We start from the raw sequence: 27,193 nt of genomic DNA, 5'->3' as shown, positions 1-27,193 counted from the left end.
GTATCATTACAAACTCAACTTTCTTTCTACTCACTTAATATTGCCACAAAAAAAATTTAACTAAATTTTCTTATTCAATATTTAGGTTATACCTTAAAAACACAAAATATTCAACCCCCAAAAATTCAAATTCAACGTAATCATTTAAAAACATTAAATGATTTTCAAAAACTTCTAGGAGACATTAATTAAATACGTCCTGTTTTAAAAATACCAACATATCAGTTATAACATCTTTTTTCTATTCTAAAAAAAGACAGTCACTTGGACAACTCACGCCATTTAACTCCTTTAACTTTACAAAAACTCCAACTTGTTAAAAAACAACTTCAAAAGGCCCTTCCTTTTGTTTATTTCATACTTTACCTTCTCCCACAAAAATAATTCATCAAACTAGTCAACCACTAAAATAGATCATTTTGTCCAATAAAATATCTAAACACTTAACTACTTATATCAATCGTTTAACTAAACTAATCATCAAAAAACGACATCACTGTCAACAACTTTGGAAAAAAAATCCTTCCTTAATTATCTCTCAATTCACTCATAATCAGATCACTTATCTTCTTACAACTTCTAATTCTTGACAAGTTGCTTGCACTTCTTTTGTTGAACAATTTTCTACCCAATATCCTAAGTCTCCAATCTTTTCATTTTTTAGGCAACATTCTGTGTTGCCTTTCTCACCAATTTCTGTATTTCCTGTTCAAGGTCCTACCTTTTTTACTAATACTAGTAACAATAATAAGACTAAATATTAAAGTGTTCATCAATCTCAAGTTACAGTTTATCCTTATCCCTCGGTACAACAAAAAAAAACTGTTTACTATTCTCATGGTCTTACTTAATTTCCCTACTACTGGTTGTAACATTGTTAGTAATTCTCAATACGCCGTTTATGTTACTTCTTACATTTCTCAGGCCACTTTACCTCTTTGTACTACTTCTTCTCTTCAAAAACTCTTTTCCTTGTTATCTTCTACTTTGAGCCAACGTCAAACTCCTTTATTCATCACTCATCTTCGTTCTCATTCTCAACTTCCTGGACCATTAATTCATAGTAATACTCAAATTAATTCACTTTTAATAGGCCACCTACATACTACAAAACAAAAATATACTCTACATCACACTAATAGTTCTGGCCTTCAACAACGGTTTCATTTAACTTATAAACAAGCTCGTTCTCTTATTCGAGCTTGTCCTTCCTGTACTCCTTTAAACATTCCATCCTTCCATCCTGGGGTTAATCCACGAGGTGTCCCTTCTTTTAAACAATTAAAGTATGTTCATCATACCATTAATACTTTTTCTCATTTCTGTTATTACTCATCTCTTAACTTGTTTCGCCATCATGGACATTCCTCTTATACTTAAAACTAATCATGCCCCTACCTATGTCTCTCGTAAATTACAAGTTTTCTTACAACAATACAATATTCAACATATCATCGGTATCCCGGACAACAGTCAAGGTCAAGCCATCATTAAACACACAAATTTAACTTTAAAAACTTAACTATTAAAACAAAACAAAAAGGGAAAAATGAGCCCCCCAGAAACCAGATTTTGAAACCAGATTTTGAAGGTTCTTTTTACCTTAATTTTTTTGAATCAATGGAGACAATTGCAAGATTCCGCTGCCGTAACCCATCTTTCCTCACCTCCCTCGGTGATAGTCCCCCCTGACAGTTTAAAGGTTTGGTATCCTAATAAAGAAGGTAAGTATGTTCAAGGGCAAGTTCTAAAACAGGGACAGGGCTATGCTCTTGTCCTTACAGGAAGCGGACCTAAGTGGTTTCCTACAAGACGATTGAAACCCTGTTAAAAAGAAAACTGGATTCAGCATGCATTTCTTCCTTTGTTGGATGTGCCTCGCCGGGGGACTTATTTCCCTTAGTGAGGCTTTGTATGAATATTGGACTTATATTCCCTTTCCACCCTTGTATCAGGGAGTCACCTGGGGAGAGGCGGAAATTAAGGTTTTCACCAATGACACTACTTGGATGCCGTCCCCCTATATAGACAAGGACAATATAGAACGGGAAACGGGAATCATAAACAACACATATCAATTTGGAGTGGAAGGAGTTCCAATATGTATGGGAAATAGTTCTCATTGTCTCCGAAAATCGCATGAAGCCTGGGCTGTTCGTTATAATCATAGTCATGTGGCTACTAATACTGTTATTATTGTAACTAGAAGTTTTTAATATAATCATACTGTATATAGTAATGAAACTATTCCTAGTTCTTTACTTTTTTGTCCTATTCTAGAGGTTTCTCCTAATATTGAGGTGCTGGAGTGACAACAATGTCGGGGAACTAAACCCCAAATTTTATTAGAATACAATGAAATGTAAATAACTGATTGGAGTGTGCACGGTAATTTTCAAATAAAATTTAGTCACATACCTTTAAAATGACACTGGGTAAATAAAAGTATTGCTACTAACAGTAATGAAACCTTGGTATGGCGTGAAGGAGGCCTAAAGTACAGAGTCATCTTTGGAAGTTGTTAGCTGCAGGCGATGCCATTAGCACTTTTGTGGGGAATATGTCCCTTAATCTTTCTAACCCAACTAACTCCTTTCATATTCAGTTATATCGAAATACCTCCTGATATATTATTGCTTGTGTCTGTAAGCCCTACCTATTATTAGCAGGGAATTTGACATGGGATAATGATACGGGGATTGTTAATTGTACAGATATGTGTACATTTTTGTCTTGCCTCAATCATTCCTGGTGGCACAACTTTACTGGGGATATTTATATCCTCAGGGCTCGTAAGGAAATTTGGCTACCTGTTAACCTTACACGACCGTGGGGGGCATCACCTCTTAAAACTTATATTTGGACTTCTCTCCAGCGAACCGGCCATGCCTTTGGACTTATAATTGCCTCGGTGATGAGTCTTGTTGCCATCGCCTCCACTGCGACCGTAGCAGGACTTGCTCTTCATCAAAGCATACAAAATGCTAAATTTGTGCAGCAATGGCACGAGCAATCTCACCGGTTATGGCTTCAACAACAAAACATTTATTCTCAACTTGCTAAAAGATTGGACAACATGGAGCAAGCATTAACATGGCTTGGAGATCAGCTCACTGTACTCAGTACTCAGATAACATTACAATGTGATTGAAACTCCACTCAATTTTTTGTAACGCCTGTGCCTTTTAACATCTCTCAAAATTGGACCGTAATCCAAAAATTATTAGTAGGCCATAAAAATATTAGTTTGGACATCCAAGAGCTCACTCAGAACACTTCCAAAGCATTTCGACAACAATTACATGTGTTGTCCGGAACCGTAACCCTGCAAGAGCTGGGTCAGCGCCTTGCTGCCTTTAACCCGTGGACCCAGATGAAAACATGGATTTCTACAATCTCCGGAAGTATATTGTTTTGGGCACTCAAATTGGGTCTACTTCTTTTGGTGATCCGATGCTCCCTCCGTCGCCTCCAAAAACAAAAGAAAACACAGGAACAAATATAGGCTACCTTTTTAGGATTGAGACAAAACAAAACAAAAAGGGGGAAATGCAGGGGCCTTTGAAAACAGTATGCTGAGAATAGATAGGGCTCAAGGACAGTATCTCCAATTGAACTTTTAATGAACTCCTGTAGGCGTCAAGAAGGCGGGCAGATAAGGAAGAGCATAGAAACAAGGAACTGAGTAGAAGGTTACATGTGGGAAAAGAAAGTTTGTTTTGCATTGCATTCTTTCTGCTGACGTGGGGTTTATGGAGTATAAATAAAGTGAGGCGGAGGCTCTGAGTGCGGCCGCCATGTTCTCTGTGTGTCTTTGTCTTTTGTGTGTTCTTTCATTCTCCACCACCCCTGGCACGGACCCCAACAAGCATCCTCCTCCTTCTGCTGTTCTCAGGCTCACCTTCTGTTTTGCCAGAGTTTGTCTTATTTCTCTGGTCTCTGCAAGTGCTCCTTGCTGCTTGGCAAGGTCTCTCCCAGGTCCTGCTGTCTAACGTCCAGATTCTCACACATTTTAATAATACGTACTTTTTCTTTAATACCATCCCTTTACCTCACACCCTACTTACACTCAAGGAAGGAGAGGAAGAACAATTCAGCCCTCCTCCACCACTTTCTCTGTTCAGAAGGCACATGAACTGTGGCCACAAGCCAATGCTCTACATTAGCCTAACCACAGTTTTCCCCTGATACTTGAAATCATGACAAGGTCTTAGTAGAATGCCAGATGTTTTTGCCCCAGGTTACAAAGGCCATTATTTCCTAAATAAAATTGAGCCTGAAACCAAAAATTCTTTTAACTCTTTAGTGACATTTTATTTATGCCATTAAAAAAATTTAGTGTCTGTGTGAGCTATGGAGCCACCTGATAATGGTGAAGTTTCCATTTAACATTTTCCTTCTCCCATTTAGCCCATATATTATACTGAATTACCAGGTTCAGAGAGCAGACAAACAGAAGTTTAAATAAGAAATTACTTTCTGATTGCTGGCAAGATGGCCAAATAGGAACAGCTCCGGTTTGCAGCTCCCAGCGAGACTGACACAGAAGGTGGGTGATTTCTGAATTTCCAACTCAGGTACCCGGCTCATCTTATTGGGACTAATTAGACAGTGGGTGCAGCCCACTGAGGGCGAGCTGAAGCAGGGTAGGGCGTCACCTCACCTGGGAAGTGCAAGGGGTCAGGGAACTCCCTCCGCTAGCCAAGGGAAGCCATGAGGGACTGTGCTGTGAGGAACAGCGCACTCCGGACGAGATACTGTGCTTTTCCATGGTCTTCACAACCCGCAGAACAGGAGACTCCCTCCGGTGCCTACACCACCCGGGCTCTGGGTTTCAAGCACAAAACTAGGCGGCCATTTGGGCAGATGCCAAGCTAGCTGCAGGAGTTTTTTGTTTTTTTTTTTAATGCCAGCAAGACAGAACCATTCACTCCCCTGGAAGGGGGTGCTGAAGCCAGGGAGCCAAGTGGTCGGGCTCGGTGGGTCCCACCCCCCACAGAGCCCAGCAAGCTAAGATCCACTGGCTTGAAATTCTCACTGCCAGCACAGCAGTCTGAGGTTGACCTGGGATGCTCAAACTTGGTAGGGGGAGGGGCATCCGCCATTGCTGAGGCTTGAGTAGGTGGTTTTACCCTCACAGTGTAAACAAAGCCACGGGAAGTTTGAAAAGGGCAGAGTGCACCACAGCTCAGCAAGGCCACTGTGGCCAGACTGCCTCTCTAGATTCCTCCTCCCTGGGCGGGGCATCTCTGAAAGAAAGGCAGCAGCCCCAGTCAGGGGTTACAGATGAAACCCCCATCTCCCTGGAACAGAGCACCTGGGGGAAGGGGCAGCTGCGGGCACAGCTTCAGCAGACTTAAACGTCCCCGCCTGACGGCTCTGAAGAGAGCAGCGGATCTCCCAGCACAGCGTTCGAGCTCTGCTAAGGGTCAGACTGCCTCCTCAAGTGGGTGTCTGATCCCCGGGTCTCCTGACTGGGAGACTCCTCCCAGTAGGGGCCGATAGACACCTCATACAGGAGAGCTCTGGCTGGCATCTGGTGGGTGCTCCTCTGGGACGAAGCTTCCAGAGGAAGGAACAGGCAGCGATCTTTGCTGTTCTGTAGGCTCTGCTGGTGACACCCAGGCAAACAGGGTCTGGAGTGGATCCCAGCAAATTCCAGCAGACCTGCAGCAGAGGGACCTGACTGTTAGAAGGAAAACTAACAAACAGAAAGGAATAGCATCAACATCAACAAAAAGGACATCCACTCAGAGACCCCCATCTGAAGGTCACCAACGTCAAAGACCAAAGGTAGATAAATCCACAAAGATGGGGAGAAACCAGTGCAAAAAGGCTGAAAATTCCCAAAGCCAGCATGCCTCTTCTCTTCCAAAGGATCACAACTCCTCGCCAGCAAGGGAACCAAAGTGGACGGAGAAAGAGTTTGACGAATTAACAGAAGTAGGCTTCAGAGGGTGGATAATAACAAACTCCTCCGAGCTAAAGGAGCACGTTCTAACCCAATGCAAGGAAGCTAACAATCTTGAAAAAAGGTTAGAGGAATTGCTAACTAGCATAACCAGTTTAGAGAAGAACATAAATGACCTGATGGAGCTGAAAAGCACAGCACAAGCACTTTGTGAAGCAGACACAAGTATCAATAGCCGAATGAATCAAGTGGAAGAAAGGATATCAGAGACTGAACATCAACTTAATGAAATAAAGCAAGAAGACAAGATTAGAGAAAAAAGAATGAAAACGGGATGAACGAAGTCTCGAAGAAATATGAGACTATGTGAAAAGACCAAATCTACGTTTGATTGGTGTACCTGCAACTGGCAGGGAGAATGGAACCAAGTTGGAAAATATTCTTCAGGATATTATCCAGGAGAACTTCCCCAACCTAGCAAGACAGGCCAACATTCAAATTCAGGAAATAGAACACCACAAAGATTCTCTTCAAGAAGAGCAACCCCAAGACACGTAATCGTCAGATTCACCAAGGTTGAAATGAAGGAAAAAATGTTAAGGGCAGCCAGAGAGAAAGGTCAGGTTACCCACAAAGGGAAGCCCATCACACTAACAGGGGATCTCTCTGCAGAAATCCTACAAGCCAGAAGAGAGTGGGAACCAATATTCAACATTCTTCAAGAAAGCAATTTTATTTTCTTTTTTTCTTTTTTGAGACACCTCAGTCTCCCAAGTAGCTGGGATTACAGGCACACACCATCATGCCCAGCTAATTTTTTTTGTATTTTTATAGAGACAGGGTTTTGCCATGTTGGCCAGGTTGGTCTCGAACTCATGACCTCAGGTGATCCGCCTGCCTCAGCCTCCCAAAGTGCTGGGATTACAGGCATGAGCCACCGCGCCCAGCCAAAGAAAACAATTTTCAACCCAGAATTTCATATCCAGCCAAATTAACCTTCATAAGCGAAGGAGAAATAAAATCCTTTACAGACAAGCAAATGCTGAGAGATTTTGTCAGCACCAGGCCTGCCTTCCAAGAGCTCGTGAAGGAAGCACTAAACCTGGAAAGGAACAACCTGTACCAGCAACTGCAAAAGCATACCAAATGGTAAAGACCATCGACACTATGAAGAAACTGCATCAACTAATGGGCAAAATAGCCAGCTAGCATCATAATGACACAATCAAATTCACACATAACAATACTAACCTTAAGTGTAAAAAGGCTAAATGCCCCAATTAAAAGACACAGTGATAAATTGGATAGAGTTAAGACCCATCAGCGTGCTGTATTCAGGAGATGCATCTCATGTGCAAAGACACACATAGGCTCAAAATAAAGGGATGAAGGAATATTTACCAAGCAAATGGAAAGAAAAAAAGCAGGGGTTGCAATCCTGGTCTCTGATAAAACAGACTTTAAACCAACAAAGATCAAAAGAGACAAAGAAGGGCATTACATAATGGTAAAGGGATCAATGCAACAAGAAGAGCTAACTATCCTAAATATATATGCACCCAATACAGGAGGATCCAGATTCATAAACTTCTTAGAGACCTACAAACAGACTTAGACTCTCACACAATAATAGTGGGAGAATTTAACACCCCACTGCCAATATTAGACAGAGCAATGAGACAGAAAATTAACAAGGATATTCAGGACTTGAACTCAGCTCTGGACCAAGTGGACCTAATACACATCTACAGAACACTACACCCCAAATCAACAGAATGTACATTCTTCTTAGCACCACATCGCATTTATTCTAAAAGTAACCACATACTTGGAAGTAAAACACTCCTCAGCAAATTCAAAAGAATGGAAATCATAACAGTCTCTCAGATCACAGTGCAATCAAATTAGAACTCAGGATTAAGAAACTCACTCAAAATCGCATAATTACATGGAAACTGAACAACCTGCTCCTGAATGACTACTGGGTAAATAACGAAATTAAGGCAGAAATAAATAAGTTATTTGAAACCAATGAGAACAAAGACACAATGTACCAGAATCTCTGGAACACATTTAAAGCAGTGTTTAGAGGGAAATTTAATGCACTAAATGCCCACAACAGAAAGCAGGAAAGATCTATAACTGATACCCTAATATCAAAATTAAAAGAACTAGAGAAGTAAGAGCAAAGAAATTCAAAAGCTAGCAGAAGACAAGAAATAGTTACTAAGATCAGAGCAGAACTGAAGGAGATAGAGACATGAAAAACCCTTCAAACAATCAATGAATCCAGGAGCTGATTTTTTGAAAAGATCAACAAAATAGACCGCTAGCCAGACTAATAAAGAAGAAAAGAGCGAAGAATCAAATAGGTGCAATAAAAAGTGATAAATGGGGTATCACCACTGATCCCACAGAAATAGAAACTACCATAACAGAATACTATAAACACTTCTACACAAATAAACTAGAAAATCTAGAAGAAATGGATAAATTCCTGGACACATACACCCTCCCAAGTTTTCCTTCCCAAACGAGGAAGAAGTTGAATCCCTGAATAGACCAATAACAAGTTCTGAAATCGAGGCAGTAATTAATAGCCTACAAACCAAAAAAAGTCCAAGACCAGACAAATTCACAGCCAAATTCTACCAGAGGTACAAAGAGGAACTCTTGCCCAATCCTTCTGATACTACTCCAAACAACAGAAAAAAAGGGACTTCTCCCTAACTTATTTTATGAAGCCAGCATCATCCTGATACCAAAACCTGGCAGAAACACAAGAAAAAAAGAAAATTTCAGGCCAATATCCCTGATGAACATCGAAGTGAAAATCATCAATAAAATACTGGCAAACTGAATCCAGCAGCACATCAAAAAGCTTATCCACCACCATCAAGTTGGCTTCATTCCTGGGATGTAAGGCTGGGTTCAACATATGCAAATCAATAAACGTAATCCATCATATAAACAGAACCAATGACAAAAACCACATGATTATCTCAATAGATGCAGAAAAGACCTGCAACAAAATTCAACACCCCTTCATGCTAAAACTCTCAAAAAACTAGGTGTTGATGGAATGTATCTCAAAATAATAAGAGCTTTTTATGACAAACCCACAGCTAATATACTGAATGGGCAAAAACTGGAAGCATTCCCTTTGAAAACTGGCACAAGACAAGGATGTCCTCTCTCAGCCCTCCTATTCAACAGAGTATTGGAAGTTCTGGCCAGGACAATCAGGCAAGAGAAAGAAAGAAAGGGTATTCAAATAGAACAAAAAGGGTATTCAAGTACTCTCAAATTTATTAAGAGTAATTGTCTCTGTTTGCACATGACATGACTGTATATTTAGAAAACCCCATCATCTCAGCCCAAAATCTCCTTAAGCTTATCAGCAACTTCAGTAAAGTCTCAGAATACAAAATCAGTGTGCAAAAATCACAAGCATTCCTATATATCAATAACAGACAGAGAACCAAATCATGAGTGAACTCCCATTCACAATTGCTACTAAGAGAATAAAATACCTAGGAATACAACTTACAAGGGATGGGAAGGACCTCTTCAAGGAGAACTACAAACCACTGCTCAATGCAATAAGAGAAGACACAAATAAATGGATAAACAGTCTATGTTCATGGATAGGAAGAATCAGTATTGTGAAAATGACCATACTGCCCAAAGTAATTTATAGATTCAATGCTATCCCCATCAAGACACCATTGACTTCCTTCACAGAATTGGAAAAAACTACTTTAAATTCATATGGAACCAAAAAGGAGCCTGCATAGCCAAGAAAATCCTAAGCAAAACGAACAACGCTGGAGGCATCACACTACCTGATTTCAAACTATACTACAAGGCTATAGTAACCAAAACAGCATGATACTGGTACCGAAACAGATATATAGACTAATGGAATGAACAGAGCCCTCAGAAATAACACCACGCATTTACAACCATCTGATCTTTGACAAACCTGACAAAAACAAGCAATGGGGACAGCATTCCCTATTTAATAAATGGTGTTGGGAAAACTGGATAGCCATATGCAGAAAACTGAGACTAGACCCCTTCATTACACCTTATACAAAAATTAACTCAAAATGGATTTAAAACGTAAACATAAGACCTAAAACCATAAAAAACCCTAGAAGAAAACCTAGGCAATACCATTCAGGACAATACCATTCATGGGCAAAGACTTCATGACTAAAACACCAAAAGCAATGGCAACAAAAGCCAAAATTGACAAATGGGATCTAATTAAACTAAAGAGCTTCTGAACAGCAAAAGAAACTATCATCAGAGTGAACAGGGAACCTACAGAATGGGAGAAAATTTTTGCAGTCTACCCATCTGTCAAAGGGCTAATATGCAGAATCTACAAAGAACTTAAACAAATTTACAAGGAAAAAACAAACAAGCTCATCAGAAAGTGGGCGAAGAATATGAACACACACTTCTCAAAAGAAGACATTTATGTAGCCAACAAACATATGAAAAAAAGCTCATCATCACTGGTCATTAGATGAGAAATGCAAATTGAAGAAATTGAGAAATGCAAATTGAAACCACAATGAGATATCATCTCACGCTGGTTAGAATGGTGATCATTAAAAAAATCAGGAAACAACAGATGCTGGACAGGATATGGAGAAACAGAAATGCTTTTACACTGTCGATGGGAGTGTAAATTAGTTCAACCATTGTGGAAGACAGTGTGGCAATTCCTCAAGGATCTAGAACCAGAAATACCATTTGACCCAGCAATCTCATTACTGGGTATATACCCAAAGGATTATAAATTATTCTACTATAAATATACATGCACATGTATGTTTATTGCGGCACTATTCACAATAGTAAAGTCTTGGAACCAACCCAAACGCCCATCAATGATAGACTGGATAAAGAAAATGTGGCACATATATACCATGGAATACTATGCAGCCATAAAAAAGTATGAGTTCATGTCCTTTGCAGGGACATGGATGAAGCTGGAAACCATCATTCTCAGCAAACTAATACAAAAACAGAAAACCAAACACCACATGTTCTCACTCATAAGTGGGAGTTGAACAATGAGAACACATGGACACAGGGAGGAGAACATCACACACCAGGGCCTGTCGGGGGTGGGAGACTAGGGGAGGGATAGCATGAGGAGAAATACCTAATGTAGATGACAGGCTGATGGGTGCAGCAAACTACCATGGCACGTGTATTGCACATTCTGCACATGTATCCCAGAGCTTAAAGTATAATAATAATAATAATAAAAGAAATTACTTTCTGTATACTTGACCAGTGGGTCTATATGTCTGGGTAAGGATGAGCAACCACAGACCTCCTCTGTAAGTTAGTTTCCCAATCTGCAAAATGTGAACCATAATGGTCCCCACCTGGCTAGACTGAGATAAGATCCAAAATACAGCTTGCACAGAGCAAGCATCCAAACATATTAATCACCATTTTCATTATTATTAGTGTGGAAGTCCACATGTCCTTTTTCATCTAAATTTTATCTTACTTTGAGAACAAAGGATCTTTTTGAGTACAAAAGAGAACTTAATTTTTATTCTCTTTTTTCTTTTCTACCTAGAATAGTTTGGGTTTTTGGTTTTGCGCTTTTGTTGTTTTACAAAGAGAGATAATATAAAGAGGCAACAAATTTATTAAGAGTAAATATCATATTGATGTTTGGTGAAGGTCTAGCACGAATAGTAAAAGTTGTTTTAGACACTCTCCATTCTGCTATTCTAGGGAGCGTTCCAACCATACTGAAGAAATGGCCATCTGAGGGGATGGGGAGAAGAATAGTGGGTTTAAGGTGGGAGAAAAACATAACCACAAAGAGGATTTTATAAAAATGAGGCAAAATTGATCACCCTGGCTCTGGCCTTGTTCCCCCTCTGTGGGGTTTCCTCTTTTTCTTACAGCAAAAGAATTTTAAAGATTTTGTGTAATTACAGAGAACTTTGAAATCAGAAAATGCAGTTACCAGGGGAGGGCAAGATGTTTCAATCTGAGGAACACACTTCATTATTAGTACTTTATCTAATATCCACGTTAGTATCCTGCACAGTCCAATGCGTTATGCTGTAAACATTTTAAATTTCTCTACATATGTATTCACTTAGCAGTAAATAAAAAATAAATGGATATTAAAAACTGAGAGTTTCCAAGACATTTAAAACATGGATAGCAGCTTAAATTTTTTACATGTCTAATATATCAGATTCTCGTAACTGCTTAAAGCCTTTTAGGAGTAAGTCTAGAACAACACAATCATTACAAAACAGAAGCATACACCTACATTGTAACTGGTTATACAAGTGTTAATACCACGACTTAGAATTTTCTTTATCTTTTTACTCCAATAGGAAGATTTGTATCATGAAAGCCTGGAGAGTTTCTCACCTAAACTCTCATCCTCCCAGATCTAAAACGATGGCATTCATCCACTTTCACTTGCCAAATTAGGATTCTTAATGATTTTAGATCTTTTTCTGTTTTGAAGCTGAAACCAGGATTATGAGCTCGTCTACATTTTTATTGTAAATAATGCATTCTGCATTCTATTACAGAGAAATTGAAGGCTTGTGCTTCCTAAGCCTTTAAGCTACAAACACATTTGTCTGAATCTAATAATCCAGGTAAGGAGAATTGTAATTTACAATTACCCATGATAAAGAAATACCAATTAGCCAAGTGTAAACTGCTAGCACTGAGGCAGTAAAAATAGGGTCTGGAGGCAGGGAACGTAAGGCCGATTCACACTTCAGCTATGACAGGAAATATCCCCTCCATAGTGCATGCACCAAATAAATAACTTTGTAACTTTACTTCATCCTCTATTTACATAGGGCATACCTCAGGTAACCAACAGAATCCTCCAGAGGGTATTTAAACTCCCAAAGTTCTATACCAGGGCCCTTGAGCCCCTAAGCTTGGGCCGCTCCCACACTGTGGAGTGTACTTTCAATTTCAATACATCTCTTCGTTCCATCCTTGCTTTGTTTGTGCGTTTTGTCCAGTTCTTTGTTCAAGATGCCAAGAGCCTGGACACCCGCCACCGGTAACAGTATGTTTGTGCTGGTGTCTCTCACAAAGGGCTCTTATTCACCCTCTGTTTTCCTTAATCTTTCTTCCCCCTAAACCAAGATCTACTAAAAATATAATCTCTGATCTTAAGGGAGATTAGAATACAGAGATGTAGGATGGGCTACAGAACAACTCATGTCACCATTAAGACAGGGCTGCAACGTCACTATATTATAGCTCCTGTCACCCTGGGTAGACCTGTCCCTCACTGGAATTTTGGACTTCACATATCTATCTTCAGCCCATAAAGGTCATCTTACCTGAACTCCTAAGGAATCAACCTTTTTGGAGCAGAGGGAAGGAACTATTGTCCAGGATGCAAATAGGCCAGGTGTGCTCTTTAGAAACTAACAGAACAACCAGAAACTACCAAACTGAGCAGGATGGCAGGGTCTGGATGGATGCTGCTGCAGGGCAGGTTCCTCCACAAGATGGACCCAAAGAAAGCCTTTAAATACTGACCATGAGTGTGAGAAAAACCACTCCTCCCCCATACGAAGGGCTGCAGCAGAACACCGGCTACACTCAGATGTGCAGATGTATCATCTAAGGTTATTTACAAGAGCTAAAGAAGGTCCTCCTTTGGTGAGAGGACTCCAGAGTTATTCAATACGTCATCATCAGTAGTGAAAGAACAGCGTACTTTAAGGGTGAAGAACTCATACAGATGGTTTCAGGTATCGATGCAGATAGATGTTAAGAGCTTTTACTTTTAGAAAAAGACTGCTAGAAAGGAAATTTTCAGGACAAAATGGAAAACCAGGCAAGGATCACCAACTTGGAAGAAAATACACAACATGGAAAAAGAAGACCAGAATTAACAGAAAAAATGTCTCCAGAGGAAACAAATAATTAAGTGAACAGATTAAAACTAGAAAAGAACATGCAGCATCTTCAGTGAGATTTAGGGAATATTTAATCCACAAAACAAAAATGGGATCCCATAAAAAAGAAATAGCAGAGAACAACAAAAAGAGTTCAACAAATAAAACTGGGATTGTCCACATGGGGAAAAAATTAGTATAAGACCTGAAAAATGCAATCAAGAAATTCTAAACAGGCCAAGTGTGGTGGCTCACACCTGTGATCCCAGCACTTTGGGAGGCTGAGGCAGGCGGATCACCTGAGGTCAGGAACTCAAGATCACCCTGGTCATGATGGTGAAACCCGTCTCTACAAAAAATACAAAAATTAGCCAGGTGTGGTGGTGTGCACCTGTAATCCCAGCTACTCGGAAGGCTGAGGCAGGAGAATCACTTGAACCCAGGAGGTGGAGATTGCAGTTAGCCAAGATCATGCCACTGCACTCCACTCTGGGCAACAGAGTGAGACTCCATCTCAAAAAAAAAGAAAGAAAGAAAAAGAAATTCTAAACATTATGGAGGATATGAGCTTTATGCAAAAAAAGAAAAGGAAATCTGGGCTGGAATATTATGAGAGGGTCGTTGAAGTGAGTTAGGAAGGCCCAATCTGACAAGGGTATTTGAAAAAGATAGTGCAGAGAAAATGGAAGGAAGGAAGTCATTAAACACCACCAAACAAACAGGGAACAATTTCCCAGAACAGAAGGCTATTGGGCTTCATATTAGAAGGCCTCAAGTGCCCACGCATTTACACCAAAAGGACCCAGGCTTAGACTAGTTTTTCCATGGTCCCAGCTGGTGTCGAGCCATTACCCCAAACTGGCCTCCTTTACTGTGTCTCCAAGGCCTCTCTGGGTTTTAAAATAGTATCTCGCCACATATAGGAAATACAACAATAAGAAAATATGTTTAAAATATACCAAAACTCTAGTGCCACCCAACTGAACGATGCCCTAGAGACACTGATAGACTATTTCAGAAAATTAGTCTTTTCTTTTGGAAGACAAAATATTTTGGAAAACATCACTTTAAGCAAATTTATGCTGAAAATAAACACATATACACATCCATATCTAGTTATCTGTATTATTCTAAAGTGCCTGCCTTGAAAAGATGCATGTGCAGAGGTCTGTGGGGAAAGGGTTGAGGGCAACAGTTTTTCTGAAATCCCCATGAAACGGAAAGTACCATGGAAAACCAATCACTTACCAAAATATTGTAACAGAGGCTCAAGAACTAGAAATTTCTGAAAGAAAGCCTATGGATACGTTGCAAACTTTATACCAGAAAGCATTCTCTTATGACAGCTTCAAGATGTACTCGGAAATTGCTTTTACTGAAACTCATCACTCTTTTAAGACTGCATAGCAGTCATTACTTTCTGACATTTCCTTGTTTATTGCTTGTTTCTTTGTGCATTGCAGGTTCCATAAAAGCTGACTTTGTGCCTGAAATATTAGAAGTGAACTGTGAGTGCTTACTGAATGAATAGGTGAATGGACAAAACCTCCTGCAATACAGCTTTCTTACCATGCCTCAAGAGACTCTTCAGTCCATCCTGCTGTTGTTGTTGATTGGTTCTCCCTGAGTGCTGACCCTAAGCCCAGATTCAGAGATTTCTCCAAGAAACAGCTTCTTTGAAAGACATCATTCCTATTGTCAACCCTGTTGGCATAGAAATAAAATGTAGACGTTGGACAAAGGCAATATTTGTTGTGACAAAGGCGATATTTGTTGCAATAAAACATAAATGTATGTCCATCAGTGGGGAATGAGAATGCTGGGATTTGAAGAGGCCAAAAAATAATACTGCTCTCTTTCTCTCTTGGGAAAGAGAGGGGATGTATTTTTTTGAAAAGCCATAAGCTTACAACAGATGAAATTCAAACTTCATACTAAACTTCACTGGAGAATGTAACCAAAATATGAGGCCACAGGTGAGCTTTCTACTTCTTTCCTCCACTCTCCAAGATGGCCCACTGATATGGTTTGGCTGTGTCCCCACCCAAATCTCATCCTGAATCCCCATGTGTCATGGGAGGGACCCAGTGGGAGGTAACTGAATCATGGGGGCAGTTACTCCCATGCTGTTCTGTGATAGTGAATGAGATCTCATGAGATCTGATGGTTTTATAAGGGGCTTTTCCCCTTTTGCTTGGCACTTCTCCGTCCTGCCATCATGTGAAGAAGGATGTGTTTGCTTGCCCTTCTCCCATGATTGTAAGTTTCCTGAGGCCTCCCCAACCATGTGGAACTGTGAGTCAATTAAACCTCTTTCTTTCATAAGTTACCCAGTCTCAGGCAGTTCTTTACAGCAGCGTGAGAACAGACTAATACACTCACCCAGGATTCAGTCTCCCACCTGCAGAAGCAGCGGTCCCCCAGTCGCTGTGCTCCTGGCATCTTTGAGGGCCAGCCACTGGGACTGAAAGCTCAAAGAGGGCAGGGCCGCTGCCTGGTTTCTTCTCCTAGTTTCAACAGTAAGATAAATCATTCCCACCTGAAGTCTGGAATCACTAATAGTGTTATACCCTGGGAGTGTAAATTCCCTCATGCAACATGATTGGGAGGAATAAGATTTCCACCAGATAAATAAATAAATAGTTTGTGGTGCACCCAATGTTATGTTATATATCTATTTACAAGAATACAGTTAGATCAGATCTACATATACCAACACAAGAAATGTTTCAAAGGATTTTAAAAGTGGTAGAAAAATTGCAACACTGTTTGTGACCTTCTTTTTTTCTTTTTTTCTTTTTTTTTTTTTGACAAGGTCTTGCTCTGTCACCCAGGCTGGAGGGCAGTAGTATGATCATGTCTCACTGCAGCCTTGACCTCCTATGTCTAAGGTATCCCCCTGCCTCAGCCTCCCAAGTAGCTAGGACCACAGGCACATACCACTACACTCAGCTAAGTTTAAACTTTTTGTAGACATGGGGTTTCACCCTGTTATGCGGGCTGGTCTAGAACTCCTGGGCTCAAGAGACTCCCCTGCCTTGACCTCCCAAAGTACTGGAATTACAGGCATGATCATGGTTCTGCTTATGCAGGTGTAAGACCTCTGCTTAGGCAGGTGGGAGCCCTCCATGTCCCCAATCTGACCTTCTTCTTATAAAAGCAAATGAATAATTCTAATATATGTTAGCATATGTATAAATATGAAAAAAGGAAGACTATGCATTGAACTTAATGATGGTTATCTTTAGCAAGTGGGATCACAGTGGATGTTTATTATATTATAGTTTTGATGATGTCTGAATTTTGTATTAATGGAAAGCCATTTCTTCTACAATAAGGAAAAATAACAAAGAGTAGAAAAAAGGGAATTAAATTAGAAAGCAGATGACATTTCTTTTCCTCCTAAGATCATGCTGAAGAACAAGAGGAAGAGGGAAACCAAATGGGTGTGTGTAGGACTGGAATATGCAAATGGCCTTGCCCCTAGGTGCCACCACATATGGTGAGGATGGGAGAGTGCTGGCCACCTGTTGCCTCTCATGGCCTGCAGTTTTCTTCTTGAAGCCTCAGGAGCCTCCCACTCCCAGTCCTCATCCCTCCTGTGTGCTGTCACATGAAACCACAGTCTCGGTTCTGGACTTTACAGCCAGCCTATGAGGGCACTGAAAAAAGAGCATGGGCTCTGACAGTAGATGGGCCTAGGCTCAAATGCTAATCCTGCCATGTCCTCAATGTTTGAATCTGGGCAAATCACTTATCGGCTGAAACTTGGTTTTCACATCTCCAAAATGGATTTAATAATATTCTCATAACAGGTAGTGGATATAAAGCCCTCAGCTAGCCTCCTTTCCCCTGATTATAATTTCCAAACTGCTTGAAATAGGGTGTCACGGGACACAAGAGGGACACAGCATAAGAAACTGAGTGAGATTTAACTTCCTAGAATCACATACACTGGGGACTGGTCACTTGAGAAACCAGACCCCAAAGACGCCCTTGGTGTGGGAGCAGAGATCTGTGTCCAGAAACTGCAGGAAAACCACAAAACTCGGAAGCATGTTCATTTCTCCACCCTCTCATCAAGACAATCAACCTGCTGCTTCGGGCCCTTCTAAGAGTTTGCTTTCACTCTGCTGAATGTCTCCATTTTTTGCACTTTGTAATATGCTTTAACATCTTTCTTTATGTATCCAAAGAAACAATCAATTAGCTTTAACTTTCAAAATTCTTGATTTTTCACTGTGGTGGCAAAAAAAGGAAGCCTCTGAGACCCCACCAATAACTCATTTGGGATGTCTTTGAAATATTAAACTGTGTTCCTTTAAAAAAAAAAAAAAAGTAAATGGCCAGGTGCGGTGGCCCACACCTGTAATCCCAGCACTTTGGGAGGCTGAGGCGGGCAGATCAGGAGATCAAGAGATCAAGACCATCCTGGCCAACAGGGTGAAACCCCGTCTCTACTAAAAATACAAAAAATTACCTGGGTGTGCTGATGTGCACCTGTAATCCCAGCTGCTCATGAGGTTGAGGCAGGAGAATTGCTTGAACCCAGGAGGCGGAGGTTGCAGTGAGCCAAGATTGTGCCACTGCACTCTGCCTGGCGACAGAGCAAGACTCCGTCTTGCTCTAGTTCCCCAGGGAAGAACTTCATAGGATATTGCGTTTTATTTCACATTCCCCACCTCAAGCCTTGTCTCCCAGCATTCCAGAGACTAGTGGAGGCATGGAAGAGGTACGGTCTGCACAAGCTCAGGCTAACAGCTCTCTTACAAGATGGTTTTCAGACTGTTAAGATGACCCCAAGTAAGCATGGATTCTGTAAATGTGTCACTGAAAAGCTGAATCCTGCTATCAAAGACAAGAAAAGAGCTTCAAGAACAGACGCTGGAAACAGTCCAGCCACACAAAAGCTGGAGAGATTCAGGAACAAAGTAAGAGTGAGGAGCAAATGATCAGGCTGTGAGACGGACCAAGCCACGGTGATTCTGGCATAAGAAGAGGTGACTATAACAAGGTTTCAGAAGACAGCCCCACATATACGAGCAATTGCTTTACAATTAAGAGGCTTCTGCGATTTAGTGTTAAAAGGATGATCTTTTCAATAAATAGTGCTGGAGCACTTATATTTTATATTATATAAAATACTTATATTTTAAAAATACACTTCAATCCACACCTTATATCACATACAAACATCAATCCTAAGTAGGTTATAGGCCTAAACTTATAAGCTAAAATCATTCTTTCAACAATAGAAGAAAACATAAGAGAAAAATCTTTGCAACTTCGAGTTAGGCGAATAGTTTTTAGAGAGGACACCAGTCAGTATCTTTAACCTTAAAAACATATTAAATCGGCTGGGCACAGGGGCTCATGCCTTTATCCCAGCACTTTGGGAGGCTGAGGCGGGTGGATCACCTGAGATCAGGAGTTTGAGACCAGCCTGACGAACATGGAGAAACCTCATCTCTACTAAAAATATAAAATTAGCTGGGCATGGTGGCACATGCCTATAATCCCAGCTACTCGGGAGGCTGAGCCAGGAGAATCGCTTGAACCTGGGAGGCAGCGGTTACAGTGAGCCGACATTGCGCCATTGCACTCCAGCCTGGGCAACAAGAGCAAAACTCCATCTCAAAAAAAAAAACCAAAACCAAAAAAAAACTTACTAAACTGAGCATCAGAAGTTAAAACCTTTTTTCCTCCAGAATATACAGGAGGCAACATCACCAAGATAACAGGATAGGAAATACCAGCCTTTATCTACCACATTAAAATATATATATATATAAACAGCTATGCACAAAACAAATAGTCCAGAGGGAGCTCAATGGTTCATTAAAGAATCTGCAGCAATACAGTAGAGCACAAAAATCCAGGGAATATTCACATAAAAAGTATCGCTGGTGAGACTGGCATAGCTAAGATGCCAGGAGATGGCTAGGAGCGAAAAAGAAGAAAGTCAAAGACTATCGGTATCAGTTACACGATGGGAACCACCAGCATTGCCAGGGGCCTGCTCCACAAAGGACACTGGCATCTCTTGTTACTGAGCTAATCAACAACCCTTCTCACCAGAGAACCCAAGAGAAAGAGAGATGCCTGAACACCCCATCCCCATCCATGAATTTGATAGACTGTTGAGCCACTTCAGGAAAGGAGCAACCACCTCTCCCAAGCCCATGTGTTCTTTGATCCTGGAGCTACACTGAACTGCGAGTGCCTGCACTCCAATGACAGCATCTTAGTCCATTTGTGTTGCTCTAAAGGAATACCTGAGGCTGATAATTTACAAGGAAAAGAGGTTTATTTGGCTTATGGTTCTGCAGGCTGTACAAGAAGCATGGTGCTGGTCTCCTCAGCTTCCTGTGAGGGTCTCATGCTGCTTCCACTCATGATGGAAGGTGAAAGGGAACTAGCATGCAGAGATCATACGGTGACAGCAGAAGCAAGGGAGAGAGGGAAGGTGCCAGGTTCTTTTGGACAACAAGCTCTCAGGGAAACTAAGAGACCTCATTCACTCCCACAAGGATAGCACCAAGCCATTCATGAGGGACCCTCATGACCCAAACACCTCCCAATAGGCCCCACTTCCAACATTAGGGATCAAATTTCAACATGAGGTTTGGAGGATCAAATATTCAAACTATAGCACCTGGACTCTGTGGCTGTACTGGGCCTGACACTGGAGTCATCACCAAAGTGAGCTAGTTCACACGCCAGGCCTAAGAGCCAAACCTTCACTGTGCATGCTTGTGCTCTGGGCACCAGCTCAGCTACCATAGAGAGCTAGGCCCCGCCTGGACCCCAGAGTCACTCTAACTCTGCACACACTTGTGTTCCCATTCTCAGCTCCCCAGCTAATTCACAAACATCTGCAACTTGCATATCTTCACCAACTCAGCAACAGGGGTGCCTTCACCGTGGGCACCAGTGGCATTACCACCCTGGATCCCAGAACTGTAGTTCCTCTACACATGCCTGTGCTTCAGGCCTCAGCACTGTGGTTGCTCCACAGGTGCCATGCATCAGACACCAGTGCCACCACCACCATGAGTGGACCTACAAGCCAGACCCAGTGCCAAGAGGGATCCCCTCAGCCCCAACATCTCCAGAGAGGAAAAAAGAGATCATGAGGACTTAGCAGCCATTGCCACTGAAGATCCTAACAATCCTGGATGCCGCTATAGACATCCACAATATTGGCCACTAAGGATCTCTGCAATCTTTGTTAACACTGACCTCGGCTTACAGTGCCACACAGAGACTACACAGCTGTACTCTCACTGGTATTAGAAACCCTGAACGCCACCAAACAAGCACTCTCATACTCCCCTACAGGGGAAGGTCTTTCCACAGCAAAACTAGCCTGTAAAGTCTGGAAGAGGTGACTGCTCCATCAAATGCGCAGATATGGACGAAGACAACAAGAAACATGAAAAACAATGGAGACATAATACCACCAAAAGAACACAATAATTTCCTAGTAACCAACCCCAAAGAAATGTAGATATACAAACTGCCTGACAAAGAATTCAAAATAATAGTTTTAAGGAAGCTCTGCAAATTTCAAGAAAATACAGAGAAACAATTCAATGAAATCAGAAAAATAATAAACAAGTGAGAAATTTAAATTATTTTTAAAATAGTGAGATTGAAATTATTTTTAAAAAATCAAGCAGAAATTCTATAGTCCCAGCTACTCAAGAGGCTGAAGCAGGAAGATCACTTGAGCCTAGGACATCAAGGCAGTGAGCCATGGTCATGCCACTGCACTCCAGCCTGGGTGACAGAGCAAGACTCTGCAGCAAAAAAATGTATCTCTTGAGACAAATGAAAATGGAAATGCAACATACCAAAACTTACTGGATGCAGTAAAAGCAGTTCTATCAGAGAAGTTTATGGCAAGAAACAGCTACATCAAAAATGAAGAAACATCCCCCCAAAAACAACCTAATGCTACACCTCAAGGAGCAAAAAAGGAAGGACAAATGAAGCCCAAAGTTAGTAGAAGAAAGGAAATAATAAAGATTAGAATAGAAATAAATGAAATAGAAACAAGAAAAACAGTAGAAAAGATCAATAAAACTAAGAACTGGTTTTTTAAAAAGATAAGCAAAATTGACAAACCTGTAGCCAAACTAAGAAAAACTTTTGTTCTCCAAAGATGCCAATAAGAAAATAAAAAGACAAGCCCTAGACTGGAAGAAAATATTTATTATAAATATATCTGGAAAAGGTCTTATATCTAGAATATATAAAGAGTTATAAATCAAAAATTAAAAAAAGAAACAACTCGATTTTTTAAATGGGCAAGACTTGAGACACTTCAAAAAGGAAGATATACAAATGGCCTATACACACAGAAAAAGATGCTTAATATTGTCCGTCACCATGTAAAATACACGTTAAAATCACAATGAAATATCATGACATACCCAGCAGCATTATTAAAAGTTTAAAAGATTGACAATAACAATTGCTGGCAAAAATGTTGAGCAATGCGAATTCTCACACACTGTTGGTGGGAATGTACAATGATTCAACCACTCTGGAAAAGAGTTTGGTGGTTTATTATAAAGTTAAACATACCCTTACCCAAGGACTTGCAATTCCACTCCTAGGTATTTATTTACCCAAAAGAACAGAAGAACATATGTCTACACAATGACTTGTATATGACTGTTTAGAGTTGTTTTATTCCTCATAGCTCAGAACTGAAACAACCCAAAGGTCCATCAACAGGTGGATAAATGGATAAACACAATGTGGTATATTCATACCAGTGAATATACTCATCATCATTAAAAATGAATGAACTGCTGATGAAGCAGCAGCACTGATGACCTCACAGATATTATGTTGAGCAAAAGAAGCCAGACAGAAAAGAACACACACTGTATAATTTCATTTTTATGATGTTCTAGAGTAGAAAAAATGAATCTATGGTGAAAAACATAAGAAAAAAATGGTGGCTTCAGATGGGGATGAGATAGGAATTAACCATAAAGTGACTGCAAAGAGGCAGGGGGGACTTTGGGGATGATGGAAGGGGTGGCAGTGCGTAGGAATATGCCTTGGTCAAAACTAATCAACCTGCGCAGTTACAATGGGTGCCTTTATTAAATATAAACTATGTCTCAACAAATTGAATTTATTTTTAAAAAATGTCAGATAACATCATGCCTCAAAATCCCGCCATGATCTTCCTTTCATGCTGCAAGAAAACCAAAGTTCTTCCTCTGGCCTATGAGGCCCTTCATGATCTACACCTTCCCCCATTACCTTCTGACCACTTCTCCCACCATAATTATCACCATACACTCTACTTCAGCCACTGTAGCCTCTTCGGTGTTCCCCAAACAGCCAGCACATTGCCACCTCAGAGCCTTTGTACTAGCTGTTCCTTCCTCCTGGAATGCTTTCCCTCAGACAACCACATATTTCACCTTCTCTTATGTCTTCGCTCCAATTCCATCTTCTCAGTAAGACTCGTCTTGACAGTCCTATTTAAAATTTCACTCTCTGTATTCTGAACATCTTTTATTCATTCTCATTAATGTGCTGATCCTTCCCTAAATGCTGGTGGGATTATACATTTTATAGCCATTAAAGAGAGAGCCTCGTGTACTGAAATAGAAGATGCGTTTGACCTACAACTCAATAGTTACACTCTTCTGTTTCTGTCCCACGGAAGCATTCATACATGTGCACAAGGACACATATATTAGGATGTTCACTGCAACAGTCTAAAATAGTAAAATCTTGGAAATAATTTTAAATCCCATCAATAGAAAGATGCTTAAATATATTTTTAGAACTGTTCAGCATTTAAGCAGAATTAGGTATATACACTAACATGGGTGAATCTCCAGGATATCTTGTCAAGTGGAGAAATTAAGTTTTTTATTAAAAAAAAAATCAAAGAAAAATGAGTGTGACTAAAGAGGAGCAGTAGGGATCTTTGTGGTAATGGAACAGTTCTCTCTCTCAATTGTGAGGCTGAATAGAAAATCTACATATGATACAATTACAAAAAAAAAAAATACACACAGTGAGTATACATAACCTGGTGAAATCTGAACAAATTCTGTGGATTTTACCAATGTTGATGTCCCAGTTTTGATAGTGTACTATAGTTATATAAGATATTACCACTCGGGGAGGCTAGGTAAAGAGTCTCCTGTACCATTATTTTTGGAACTTTTTGTGAATCTATGATTATTTCAAAATAAAAAGTTTAAAAAGAAGAAATGAAAAATAAATGTTGTTGTACTTTGAAGATTCAATTTGATGACATCGATTCTTCCTAAATTGTCTAGAGTCGATGCAATCTCAAAACTTTTAAAAAGTAACTTGACAAATTTGTTTTAAATTTATATGAAAATACAAGGAGCCAAGTATCATGAAAACACTCTTGAAGAATAACAAAGGTAGGGAATTTGTTCTACCACACAAATATGTATTAAAAAGTATGGGAATAAGGAATATGGTATTGCCACAAGAATAAGCAAATTGATCAATGAAACAGAATATAGTCTAGAGGTGGAGGTGGAGAACAATTAATGTAAGGATACATGATTAACGGCTAAGTTGGCACTGTAAAATAGAGGGAAAGGATGGACTCTTCAATAAAAGGTGCTGGGAAATTTGGGTACTTGTATATAAAATTTGTATAAAAAATAAAATTATATTCCTACTTCACACCAAACACAAAGATCAACATATGTCTACACAATGACTTGTATCCATCAAAAAATTGCTTCAATACACAACTGTGAATACACCTAGTGGAAATGAAAAATAGTATCAGCAAAATAAATAAATAGAATATATAAAGAAAAATCAAATGGCAATTTAGAACAGAAAAACATAATAACCAGGTTGGGCATAGTGTCTCATGCCTGTAATCCCAGTACTTTGGGAGGCGGAAGCGGACAGATCACCTGAGGTCATGAGTTTGAGACCAGCCTGGCCAATATGGGGAAACCCTGTCTCTATTAAAAATGCAAAACTTAGCCAGGCATGGTGGCACATGCCTGTATGGTGGTGCATGCCTGTAATACCAGCTACTTGGGACGCTGAAGCAGAATAGCTTGAACCCGGGAGGTGGAGGTTGCAGTGAGCTGAGATTGCCACTGCACTCCAGCCTAGGCAACAGAGCAAGACTCTGTCTCAAAAACAAACAAACAAACAAAAACAAAAAACAAAAAAAGAAAGAGAAAACAAACAAACAAACAACAACCAAAATTTGAAAACTCATTGGATAGGCTCAATACCAAAATGGAAAGGACAGAGCAAAGAATCAACAAATTTGAAGACACAGAGGTCCTACCAAATGTTTAAAGAATCATTAACACTAATTCTACAGGACCAACTCAAATTATGAGGTCAGTTTTACTATTATCAAAACTTGACCAAGAAAATACAAAGAGGAAAGGAGGGAGGGAGGAAAGGAGGGAGGAAAGGAGGGAGGAAAGGAGGGAGGGAGGGAGGGAGATCTGTCATGAATATAGATGCAAATTTTTAAACGAAACATTAGCAAATACAGCTTAGTAATATATAAAAATAAGTATGCACCATGACCAGGTAGGATTTTTTCCAAGTATACAATGATGGTTCAATAGTTGAAAATCAACCAATGCAATCAGCCATATTAAGAGACTGTTCTGAGAGGCTCCAACTAAACTGGGATTCCAGTACCAGAGCAACTACAGACCCTGCACTAATGAGAAATGGAGAGGAGCCTGGCATGGGTTATTTACTGTGTCTTTCACAGAATACTTATTTTACCTGGCAGATATCCCAATATCTAGCTGTTTGACCTATGACCAGGGTGTCCCTTACATGGGAAACTTGTTTATATTTGCAGGGGTCCCAGGGGTCCCAGTGGCTCATATCTGACCTGTGTTCTGTGTATGCCTGCTTGACTACTGCTCTGGCACTGGGAACCCAATCCTGTTTTCTCTAGCATCCCAGGGAAAACCTGGCCCAGGGGAGCCCCTGGTCTTCAGAGTAAGATGCAAATTCAGTGCACTACCACAATAGGAAAGATCTTCAAATATTTATTACTTAAAGATTCTGGGCAGGGAGGGTGCGATGAGTAAGGAGGGCAGTCCTACATTCCCAGGGAGGGCACTCCTACATTCCCGCGTCACACAAGCACACAAGGCAAGGCAGGAATGAAGAGTTAGTCACAGAGAGAGAGAAAGACAGAGAGAGAGAGAGAGAATGGCAACTAGCAGTAAATACAATGAAATGGGGTACATGCGTCACTTTAAGTTCATAGACAAATTCCCAAATGTCCTTTTAAAGGAAGTAGTGGGAAAAACAGGGAGCCCGATCTGCTAGATGAGAGAGATGCCTCCAAGTTCTCATCTCCAGCCACTGGCTTCAGCCATCTGGACGTGGCGTACGCCAGCAACTTTTACTGTGTTGTTCCCACTACACAGATTAAAAGAGAAAAGTTGAATAATCATATCAATCAATGCCAAAAATTATCTGACAAACTTTAACACTCATCCATGCCAAAAACTCTCAGGAAGCTAGAAATATAAGGAAAGTTCCTTGACTTGATAAAATTCATATACAAAGACCGTGTAAATAACATCATACTTAATAGTGCAAAACTGAATGAATTATCCCTAAGGTCAAGAACAAGCAAAAAATGCCCACTTTCACCACTATTATTCAGCATTGTACTGGAAGTCGTAGTCAGTGCAACAAGCCAGAAAAAGAAATAAAAACAGTACATATTGGACAGAAAGAAATTAAACCATCCCTACCTGCAGATAATATAATCATCTATACAGAAAATTCTAAGTAATCTATTAAAAAAAAAAAAAACCCTTCTAGACCTGATAAGTAAGTTCTGCAAGGATGCAGTTACAAGCTCTATATACAAAAATCAATTGTAGAAAAGAGCCAAGATGGCTGACCAGACATGGCCAGGAAGACCATTTCCCACTGAGAGACCAGACCATCAAGAAAACTGACACACTCTGAGCAGATCTCCAGAGAAAAGGCATTGAGAATGGACAGAGGGAGAGCACAGACCCTGGGCTGAAAGCAAAGGAGGCTAGGAGCCCTACATGGGGTTTCCAAGCACCAGGACTCATTGATGGCACCCAGCAGCTCCTGGGGAAGGGGTGGGTTAAATAGGTGAGGAGTGGCCCACTCTCATCACAGACCTCCAGAATCCTAGCTGCAGAAGACCCCATGACCTCCACAGACATTTGAGCTGACAGGGAGAGCTGCTTGGAGAGGAGGCAGGGACAGGACTCCAGCCTGTGCAGAGCTCAGAGGGTTTGGCACGGGAATGGTTGCAGTGGAGCACAACCAGAAG

The 27,193-nt window shown here is 40.5% G+C and overlaps 1 protein-coding gene and 1 long non-coding RNA gene across 11 annotated transcripts in view; one reads left to right on the top strand and one right to left on the bottom strand.

The window, feature by feature from the left end:
• The window catches only part of TSGA13 (testis specific 13), a 156,040-nt gene that overhangs the window by 3,886 nt on the left and 124,961 nt on the right, over positions 1–27,193 (top strand). Inside the window, exons 2-4 of one of the 10 annotated variants that reach the window (XR_013415560.1) lie at positions 4,436–4,549; positions 12,508–12,576; positions 15,312–15,594. The exons of 2 other annotated variants lie outside the window; for them this stretch is intronic. The gene's annotated coding sequence lies outside the window, so the exon portion shown is untranslated. Of the gene's footprint in view, positions 1–2,787; positions 3,888–4,410; positions 4,550–12,507; positions 12,577–15,311; positions 16,176–27,193 lie in introns of those variants that run through there. 7 more of the 10 variants (XR_013415557.1, XR_003728334.2, XR_013415561.1 and 4 more) reach the window with 7 other exon arrangements.
• On the bottom strand, positions 18,102–21,910 carry LOC144339958 (uncharacterized). The gene is made up of 2 exons (XR_013415586.1): positions 19,240–21,910; positions 18,102–18,228 (listed from the first exon to the last, which is right to left on the bottom strand). It is a non-coding gene; the product is annotated as an uncharacterized LOC144339958 (long non-coding RNA).

The sequence above is a fragment of the Macaca mulatta genome, chromosome 3 (genome assembly GCF_049350105.2).
Source record: "Macaca mulatta isolate MMU2019108-1 chromosome 3, T2T-MMU8v2.0, whole genome shotgun sequence".
Classification (NCBI taxonomy): Eukaryota; Metazoa; Chordata; class Mammalia; order Primates; family Cercopithecidae; genus Macaca; species Macaca mulatta.
The sequence above is the reverse complement of the archived record's forward strand: the minus strand, read 5'-3'. Positions and strand labels throughout refer to the sequence as shown.